Genomic DNA, 10,090 nt, shown 5'->3' on the forward strand with positions numbered 1-10,090 from the left:
CTGGCAAAGAGGAGGAGGAGAAGCAAGAAGGAAAAGAGGAGGAGGAGGAGGAGGAGGAAAGTTCCAAGAAAAGAAAGAACAGAGTGGAAGATATACACATCAAAAAGGATGTTGATAACATTGCCAGTGTTCTGCAGAAACTAGACCATTATCCATTTTCACCAGCAGGGGTCACATATTCCCTTAATTCCTCAACACCAAATTCTTATTCTTATTATTTATTTTTGCCGGTCATGGGGCTTGAACTCTGGGCCTGGGCTGTCCCTCAGCTCTTCAGCTCAAGGCTAGCACTCTACCACTTGAGCCACAGTGCCACCTCCAGCTTTTTTTTTGCTTATGTGGTGCTGAGGCATCGAACCCAGGGCCTCATGCATGTAAGGCAAGCGCTCTACCACTGAGCCACCTTCCCAGCCCCACCAAATTATTATTTTTAATGTTTTAATCTACATTTTTATTTTTATTTATTTTATTTTTATTTTATTTTTTGGGTCCGGTCACGGGGCCTGAACTCTGAGCCTGGGCGCTGTCCCTCAGCTCTTCAGCTCAAGGCTAGTGTTCTACCACTTGAGCCACAGCGCCACTTCCAGCTTTTTTTTGCTTATGTGGTGCTGAGGCATCGAACCCAGGGCCTCATGCATGCAAGGCAAGCGCTCTACCACTGAGCCACCTTCCCAGCCTCTTAATCTACATTTTTTTTTTTGTCAGTCGTGGGGCTTGAACTCTGGGCCTGGGCGCTGTCCCTTAGCTCTTCAGCTCAAGGCGAGCACTCTACCACTCGAGCTACAGCGCCACTTCTGGTTTTCTGGTGGTTTATTGGAGATAGGAGTCTCACGGTCTTTCCTGCCGGCACTTAATCTACATTTTAAAAGAGAATTTGAAAAGTGTTTTTGGCCGGGCGCTGGTGGCTCATGCCTATAATCCTAGCTACTCAGGAGGCTGAGATTTTTGGATCATGGTTCAAAGCCAGCCCCGGCAGGAGAGACCATGAGACTCCTATCTCCAATAAACCACCAGAAAACCGGAGGTGGCGCTGTAGCTCAAGTGGTAGAGCGCTGGCCTTGAACTGAAGAGCTGAGGGACAGCGCCCAGGCCCAGAGTTCAAGCTCCACGACCGACCAAAAAAAAAAAAAAGAGAAAAGTGTTTTTGTTAAAAAAGTTCATGTATATAAAGTGTTATTCTACAGGAACCTTTTTTTTTTTTTTTTTTTTTTTTTTTTGCCAGTCCTGGGGCTTGAACTGTGAACTGTGGGCCTGACCACTGTCCCTGAGCTCTTTTATGGTCAAGGCTAGCACTCTGCCAATTGAGTCACAGCACCATTTCTGGCTTTTCTGTGTATGTGGTACTAAGGAATTAAACCCAGGGCTTCATGCATGCTAGGCAAGCACTTTACCACTAAGCCACATTCCTAGCCCCCATTTCTATTCTTTTTACTTTTTTTTTTGTTGTTGTTGGTAGTGGTGGTGGTCATGGGGCTTGAACTCAGGGCCTGAGTGCTGTCCCTTTAGCTTAAGGCTAGTGCTCTACTGCTTTGAGCCACACTTCCATTTCTGGTTCTTAAGTGGTTAGTTGGACATAAGAATCTCACAGGGACATTTCTGCCCAAGCTAGCTTTGAACTCTGATTCTCACATCTCAGCTTCCTAAGTAGTTAGGATTATAGGCGTGAGCCATGGGTGCCTGGCTTTGTTTTTTTCTTAAGGAGGGAAAGGCTATCTTTTCCTTACTTATTAATTTATGTTTTATTTATAGTTTTTAAAATTTATTTTTTAATTTAAATTTTCTGTTTGTAGCTATTAAACCATATGTTTTATGAATATTTGATAAAGGATGTTTAATATACTCTCCCCAGCTGACAAACATAATAATGGCATATACATTTAGAGTGTATAATGTGATGTTTTGATATTTAGATATGTTGCTAATCAAGCTAATTAATGTACCTATCACATTTTTTATGGAAAACATTTAGGATTCTTTTTTTTTTCAGTCGTGGGGCCTGAACTTTGGGCCTGAGCGCTGTCCCTCAGATCTTCAGTTCAAAGCTAGCACTCTACCACTTGAGCCACAGTGCCACTTCCAGCTTTTTCTCCTTATGTGGTGCTGAGGAATCGAACCCAGGGCTTCATGTATGCAAGGCACACACTCTACCACTGAGCTACCTTCCCAGCCCCCATTTAGGATTCTATAATTAAAAAATAACTGGGCACTGGTGGCTCACCCTATAAGCCTAGCTACTCAGGAGGCTGAGATTTGAAGATCACAGTTTAAAGCCAGCCTGGGCAGGAAAGTCCCTGAGACTCTTATCTCCAACTAACCACCTGAAAACTGGAAGTGGCCCTGTGGCTCAAGTGGTAGAGCGCTAGCCTTGAGCTGAAGAGCTCAGAGACGGTGCCCAGGCCCAGAGTTCAGGCTCCACGACTTACCAAAACAAACAAACCAACAACCGCCCCCCCCCCCAATTTTCCAAGATATATCACTATTAATTGCAGTCACCTGCTGTAGGATAACTCCTCAAAACTTTTTTTTTTTTTTGGGTCCGGTTGTGGGGCCTGAACTCTGGGCCTGGGTACTGTCCCTCAGCTCTTCAGCTCAAGGCTAGCACTCTACCACTTGAGCCACAGCACCACTTCCGGCTTTTTTCTTTTTGCTTATGTGGTGCTGAGGAATCGAACCCAGGGGCTCAGGCATGCAAGGCAAGTACTCTACCACTGAGCCACCTTCCCAGCCCCTCCTCAAAACATTTTTATCCTGTAAAACTGAGAATTATATCCTTTACCCTCCCAACAACTTACTTTTTCTGTCATTGTGTTGTCAGAGTTAACCTGGAATTCCTGGGCACAAGCCATCCTCTTGTCTCCAGTGTTCCTGGGACTAAGGACCACACCATCCTCCAGACTTTGGGTTCACTAGGCAAGTGCCTATCACTTGCCACACCTAGTTCTTTGTTTAGTGTCTTTCTAACTTTTGCCCAAAAGTTATAAAAAAAACTTTCTCCCAAAAGAAGACTTGTCTCTTTCCTGAGTAGGTGGGTCAAAGATGTGTGCCACCATATGCAGTCCCCCAATATATTTGTGTGTGTGTGTGTGTGTGTGTGTGTGTGTGTATGTGTGTGTGTGAGAGCGAGAGAATAAGCAAGAGAGAGACAGAGAGAGACAGAGAGACAGAGAGAGACAGAGAGAAAGATTAACCCAGGGCCTGGCACTTGCTGAGCTGGCACCCTAATATTTGAACTATACTTCCTGGTTTTAACTAACCTCCTCCACATCTAGTTCCTTCCAATATACTCTGTGTGTATGCATGCACGTGCAGGTGCACGTGTGAGCATGCTGCTATGGCTTATACTGTCAGTGGCTGGGCAGGTATTGTGTTCCACTTCTGGTCTTTTGGAGATAAGATTCTCATGAACTTTCCTGGCTGGGCTGACTTCAAACCTTGATCCTCAGATCTCAACCTCCTGAGTAGCTAGGATTATAGGTATGAACTGCTGGTACCAGGCTTCAAATTCTTTTTTTGTAATTTTTATTTTTTATTTTTTGTCAGTCATGGGGTTTAAGAGCCCTGGCCTGGGTTCTGTCCCTGAGCTTTTGTGCTCAAAGCTAGTGCTTTGCCACTTTGAGCCACAGCTCCTAGTCTGGTTTTTTGGTGGTTAATTTGAGATAAAAATCTCTCAGACTTTTCTGCCAGGGCTGGCTTCAAACCCTGATCCTCAGATCTCAGTTTCCTGAGTAGGTAGGATTACAGGTATGAGCTACGAGTACCTGGCCTTCAATATACTTTTAATGGCTGAGTGTATAAACAACTCATGTAGCCAATTTTCTCTGAGCATTCAGATTATTTTTCAGGCTATTTTTTGGTAAATAATACTACAGTAAGTAGTTAAAATATTTTATAATAAAATACCCCTCTGTATAACTAATGAAAGCTACTAAAAATACATTTTTTTCCAGGCAATTTTTGGGATGAAATTCTGACTATTCCCCTGCTGACTGACTGATTGTATATTTTGCAGTGTTAACTGTTGTCCCTGATCTGGTCATCCCTGTCCCCAGAGGATGACTTCATACCTTTCTGTCTTCCAGCCTCCCCTTCTTCCAGCTGTGGAAGTATTTCCTACCTCACACAGACTCTGCTCACTGGGGCTTGCTTGAACCCAGGGCCTGGGCTTTTTTGCTCATGGAACTCTACCACTTGAGCCATAGCTCCACCTCCGGCTTTTCAGGGGATTATTGGATGTAAGAGTCTCAAGTACTTTCTTGCCTGAGCTGGCTTCAAACCCTAATCCACAGATCTCAGCCTCCTGAGCAGCTAGGATTACAGATCTGAGCCACTAGTGCCCACTGCCCTGCACATTTCTAACCCATTGGCCACTTCCCAGTCCTCAACTCACTTGACCTCTTTCTCACAGATGACTAGTTCTTCTCAGCCAATATTGCTGATTCTTCTTCTCCCTCTGTCCAAGATTGAAGTAACACTCCAGGCTCAGTTCTCTGTGGACACTGGAGTCCTAAGAAGCTTCCTCTGGTCTCCTGGCTTTAAATACTATGAGTGCTTTGGTGGTGACTTTATACCTTCAGCTAGTTCTTCTGCCCTGAATGCCAGACCTACAGATTTAATGGCCTCCCTGCTCTGCTTATAATCTTCCCATCCCAGCTGATGACATTATCCTTTTTCCCAGGTGCTTAGTCCTGAATCCTGGAGGCATCTTTGTCCATCCTCTCATTCAATCTACTCACAAATCCTGTCTGGATTTCAATTTTATAATTTTTATATGTTTATATAGATTATTGTTAGGGTTTGACATGGTGATATTTATCTATAATCTCAGCACTCTGGAGGCTAAGGCAGGAGGATCTGAGTTTCAGGCCATCTTAGGCTATATAGGGAGACAAGTTCTCAAAACAAACAAAAAGCCGGTGCTGATGGCTTATGCCTGTAATCCTAGCTACTCCGGAGGCTGAGATCTGAGGATCACAGTTCAAAGCCAGTTCAGGGAGGAAAGTCCATGAGACTCCTATCTCCAATTAACCACCAGAAAAACCCCCAGAAGTGGTGCTGTAGCTCAAGTGGTAGAGCACTTTACCTTGAGTTGAAGAGCTCAGGGACAGTGCCCAGACCCAGAGTTCAAGCCCACAACAGACCAAAAAAAAAACAAAAAAAAACAAAAAAAAAACCCAAGCGTGGCTCAAGTTGTACAGCATCTCTTAGCAAGCAGGAAGTACTGAGTTCAAATCCCAGTGCTATATAAAAAAAATAAAGAATGATTTGAATATTTTAAAAAAATTTGTTGTAGGACTTGAACACAGGGCCTGGATGCTGTTCCTGAGCTCTTTAGCTGAAGGCTCAACCACTTTGTCTTTTCTTTTTCTTTTTGGCACTGGGATCGAACCCAGGACATTGTACTTGCTAGACAAGTGCTTTGCCACTGAGCTACATCCCAGCCCAGGTCAACCACTTTGAGCCATAGCTCGACTCCTGGTTTTCTGGAGGTTAATTGGAGATAAGAATCTCACAGGGTTTCCTTCCTGGTCTGAATTGTGGTCCTTAGATCTCAGCTTCCCAAGTAGCTTTACAGTAGGATTATAGGCATGAATCACCAGTGCCCAGCTGAAAAAATCTTTTGTAAATGAAATCTTTTATACATTGCATCCTGTCAGGGTATACATGTTTTCTGTTGTTTTATTTTGTTTTTAACCAGGCCTGGGGCTTGAACTCTGGGTCTGGTTACAGTCCCTGCATTCCTTTTGCTCGGGTCTAGCACTCTACCACTTTGAGCTTTTTCTGTGATTAATTGGAGGTAAGTGTCTCTTATGGACTTTCCTGCCTGGGCTGGCTTCGAACTATAATCCTCAGATCTCAGCCTCCTGAGTAGCTAAGATTATAGGCATGAGCCACTGGAGCCCAGCTTGGAGTGGGGTGGGGTGTTTAATTGTAATTAGTCCACAGATGTATACAAATGTATCCTTATGAAACTCACTACTATATTACTCTCTCCTATTCTATTCTCTCTTCTAAAAACAATTTCAACAGGTTTCACTGTTTATTTTATACATCCTCATCTACTCTCTTTGTTAGCCCTCCCCCACACTGAAGTCCACTCTCCATTGTAAGTCTGTTTTGTTTTCTGGTCATTCTTTGTTGTTTTTAAACTGCACATTAATTGCATCAAAAATGACTTATTTATTTATACTTTTTAAATTTTTCCCTCATTTTTATTTATTTTAGTATATGTGTTGCCAAAGCAAACACATCATTTTTATTTAAAAAAATTGCCAGAAGTAGGTGGGTGCTGGTGGCTCATGCCTGTAATACTAACTACTCAGGAGGCTGAGATCTGGGGGGTCATAGTTTGAAGCCAGCCAGGACAAGAAAGTCCTTGGGACTTTTTTTTTGTCGGTCATGGGGCTTGAACTCTGGGCCTGGAGGCTGTCCCTCAGCTCTTCAACTCAAGGCGAGCACTCTACCACTTGAGCTACAGCGCCACTTCCCGTTTTCTGGTGGTTTATTGGAGATAGGAGTCTCACGGTCTCTCCTGCCTGGGCTGGCTTTGAACCGCGTTCCTCAGATCTCAGCCTCCTGAGTAGCTAGGATTACAGGCGTGAGCCACCAGCGCCTGGCAGTCCTTGGGACTTTAATCTCCACTTAACAACCAAAAAGGTACAAGTAGAGTTATAGCTCAAGTGGTAGAGTGCTAGCCTGGAGAAAACAGCTCAGAGACAGAGCCCAGGCCCTGAGTTCAACTCTCAGGACTGGCACAAAACAAAACATCTTTTTTTTTGTGCCAGTCCTAGGGCTTGTACTCAGGGCCTGGGCACTGTCCCTGAGCTTCTTTTGCTCAAGGCTAGCACTCTACCACTTGAGCCACAGCACCACTTACAACTTTTTCTGTTTATGCAGTACTGAGGAATCGAACCAAGGGCTTCATACATGCTAGGCAAGACTCTATCACTAAGCCACATTCCCAGCCCACAAAAATTACCTTAAAAAAATTATCTGCAAGTAGTTGTACAAAAGGATTCCAGCTCAACATGTACATTTATGAATATAGTTCATCTTGATCAGTGCTATCTTCTGCATTATTCTTCTCAACTTTTTACTTTTTGAGATTTTGTCTCTCTATATTGTCCAAGATGGAATCAAAAGTCCAGGATTCAATAGATCCTTTCATCTCAATCATCTGATTAGCAGGAACTACAGACTCACACCACTATGCCCAGTTCCAAAGATTTATTTAAATCTTTAAAGTACGTGTGGAATCTAGTCTATTCTCACCACCACTCTGCCCCCATCATGTGGGGTCCTGGATCCCACAATCCAAGTATGAATTTCCTCACTGATCTCCTGTGCCTCACCTGCCCAGTTCACCCTCCACACAGCAGCAAAATGATCCTCTAAGTTTGGCTGTTGCTCTGCTCAATAACCTCAGAGCCGAAGTCTTCATAATGACATGCAAAGCCAGACATGAGAAACCCACTACCAGTGGCCACCATCCCCCTCATTCTTATCATGCACATGTTTGCCACAGGATTCTTGCATCAGCCCCCCTCCCAACTCCCCTCATCCGCCCAAGGTCTTCTGTATCTCACTTTTTTTTTTTTTATCGGTCATGGGGCTTGAACTCTGGGCCTGGGTACTGTCCCTATGCTCTTCAGCTCAAGGCAAGTGCTCTGCCACTTGAGCCACAGGGCCACTTCTGGTTTTCTAGTGGTTTATTGGAGATAAGAGTATCATGGACTTTCCTGCCTGGGCTGGCTTTGAACTGTGATCCTCAGATCTCAGCCTCTTGAGCAACTAGGATTACAGGCGTGAGCCACCAGCGCCCGGCTCATATCACACATATTTACATGCTTCATTCCTTTGCTTTCTTCAGGCCTCTATTCGAATGAAACCGGCCAGTAAAACTTTCCTTAATTAAATATTATAAAGTAACACTGTCCCCCATATCTGAGATCTTAGCATATCCAAGTCATTCTTCAAGGTACTTCCTGCCAGTGGACACATTCTACTTGTGCATTTATTCATTTTCTGTCTTCCAAAATATATGTACCCAAGGGGCAGGTTTCCCCTCAGTGCATAGTAAAGTGCTTGACTACATAGTAGGCCCTTTGTAAATATTTAAGGAAAATTGCATAGAGTCACAAAAATGGACTTGCTCAATGCCAGTGCTTTTGCAGTAACCGATTGCTAAATTATTTCTAAAGGGATGGAACCAATTTGCACTGTTAACACTAGAGGAGCAGTAGTTATGGTCTCATTTTAAGTGAGGCAACTGGAACCTAGTAAAGGGAGAGGTTTATCAAAATCCCTCAAGACCTTGGCCCCCAGAAAACACTGTGGCAACTCAAGTCCTTTGGGGGAGGCCTCCTAAAGGGCTTGATGTAGGAAGAGAATCATTCCAGGTGGGAGATAAATGGAACAGAAACTTGGAGAAAGGCAGGGTCTAGGTGGGCCTGCATAGGGCCTTCCTGTGCTATTGGCTCGCATGGCCTCTGGTGCCTGGCAGGGAGTTTGAAGCAAGTTTTGTGGAAATTAGCTCCTTGAGCAGCAGAGGAGTGAAAAGAGAATGTAAAGTTTGAAGTTTTTGCTTTCACCTCCTGTCTGTCATTTTTTTTTCCTTCCTTACCTTTCTTTCTTTGAGTTTAAACTCAAGGCATTTCATTTACTTAGGTGAGTGCTCTAACAATTGAGTAACCCCCAGCTATTTTTGCTTTAGTGTTTTTGTTATGTTGTTTCTTTTCCTTCCTTCCTTCCTTCCTTCCTTCCTTCCTTCCTTCCTTCCTTCCTTCCTTCCTCCCTCCCTCCCTCCCTCCCTCCCTCCCTCCCGTCTTCCTTCCTTCCTCCCTCCCTCCCTCCCGTCTTCCTTCCTTCCTTCCTTCCTTCCTTCCTTCCTTCTTTCCTTCCTTCCTCCCTTCCTTCCTTCCTCCCTTCCTTCCTTTTTTGTTGGTCATGGGGCTTGAACTTTGGGCCTGGGTGCTGTCCCCATGCTCTTCAGCTCAAGGCTGGCGCTCTACAACTTGAGCCACAGCGCCACTTCCGGTTTTCTAGTGGTTTATTGGAGATAAGAGTCTCACAGACTTTCCTGCTCCTGCTGGCTTTGAACTGCAATCCTCAGATTTCAGCCTCCTGAATAACTAGGATTACAGGCTTGAGCCACCGATGCCCAGCTGTTTGTGACTTTAACTATCAAGATTCCACAATACTGTGAAATATGTGAAATTTATGTAACCATCTAATCTCAATTTTAAAAAAGAAAAGAAAAGTGAGAGAAGAGATGGGCTAGGAGCTATGGGTGACAATGTTGTCAGACACCTTGTATTCATATACTGTTTTGTAGAATTGGAACTTCTTTGCAACTATTTAAAGATAATAATAATAATAATAGTTAAAAAGAAAACACTGAAAAAATATTTAAAATAGGGTGGCAAACAGATAAATACACAAATCAGATCAATAAAAAATTAATTAGCTGATAAAATGCCCAGTGTGATTCACACTTTCAGTATTGGAATATATCATATGAACTTTGAAACAATTAGAATGTATCTTTTCTTTTCTTTTCTTTTTGTCGGTCATGGGGCTTGAACTCTGGGCCTGGGCGCTGTCCCTCAGCTCTTGAGCTCAAGGCTAGTGCTCTACCACTTGAGCTACAGCACCACTTCTGGTTTTCTGGTGGTTTATTGGAGATAGGAGTCTCACGGTCTCTCTTGCCTGGGCTGGCTTTGAACCGTGATCCTCAGATCTCAGCCTCCTGAGTAGCTAGGATTACAGGCGTGAGCCACCAGCGCCCGGCTAGAATGTATCTTTTCTAGGTAATAATCTACTTATAATACTCTCAAAAATTGTAACAAAGATTCCACCTTCAAATAAACATATTATGTGAAAAAAAAAAAAAGACACTACCTTTTGCCCTGGTCTGAGTTAAAATGAGCTCCTCTTCTGTCTTTGAGTAGCTGGGATTACAGGTATACACTACCACATTTGGCTCTGTTTTCAATTCTTTGCCCTTCTCCTTGTCTCCTTGTCTTTGTGTTTTAGCTGTACTAAGCCCCTCCATGACTAGTCCAGGTCACTTTCTTTTCCATGTGGTCCAGTA

The sequence above is a fragment of the Dipodomys merriami genome, unplaced genomic scaffold (assembly GCF_024711535.1).
Source record: "Dipodomys merriami isolate MVZ:Mamm:240054 unplaced genomic scaffold, mDipMer1.0.p SCAF_718, whole genome shotgun sequence".
Taxonomy (NCBI): Eukaryota; Metazoa; Chordata; class Mammalia; order Rodentia; family Heteromyidae; genus Dipodomys; species Dipodomys merriami.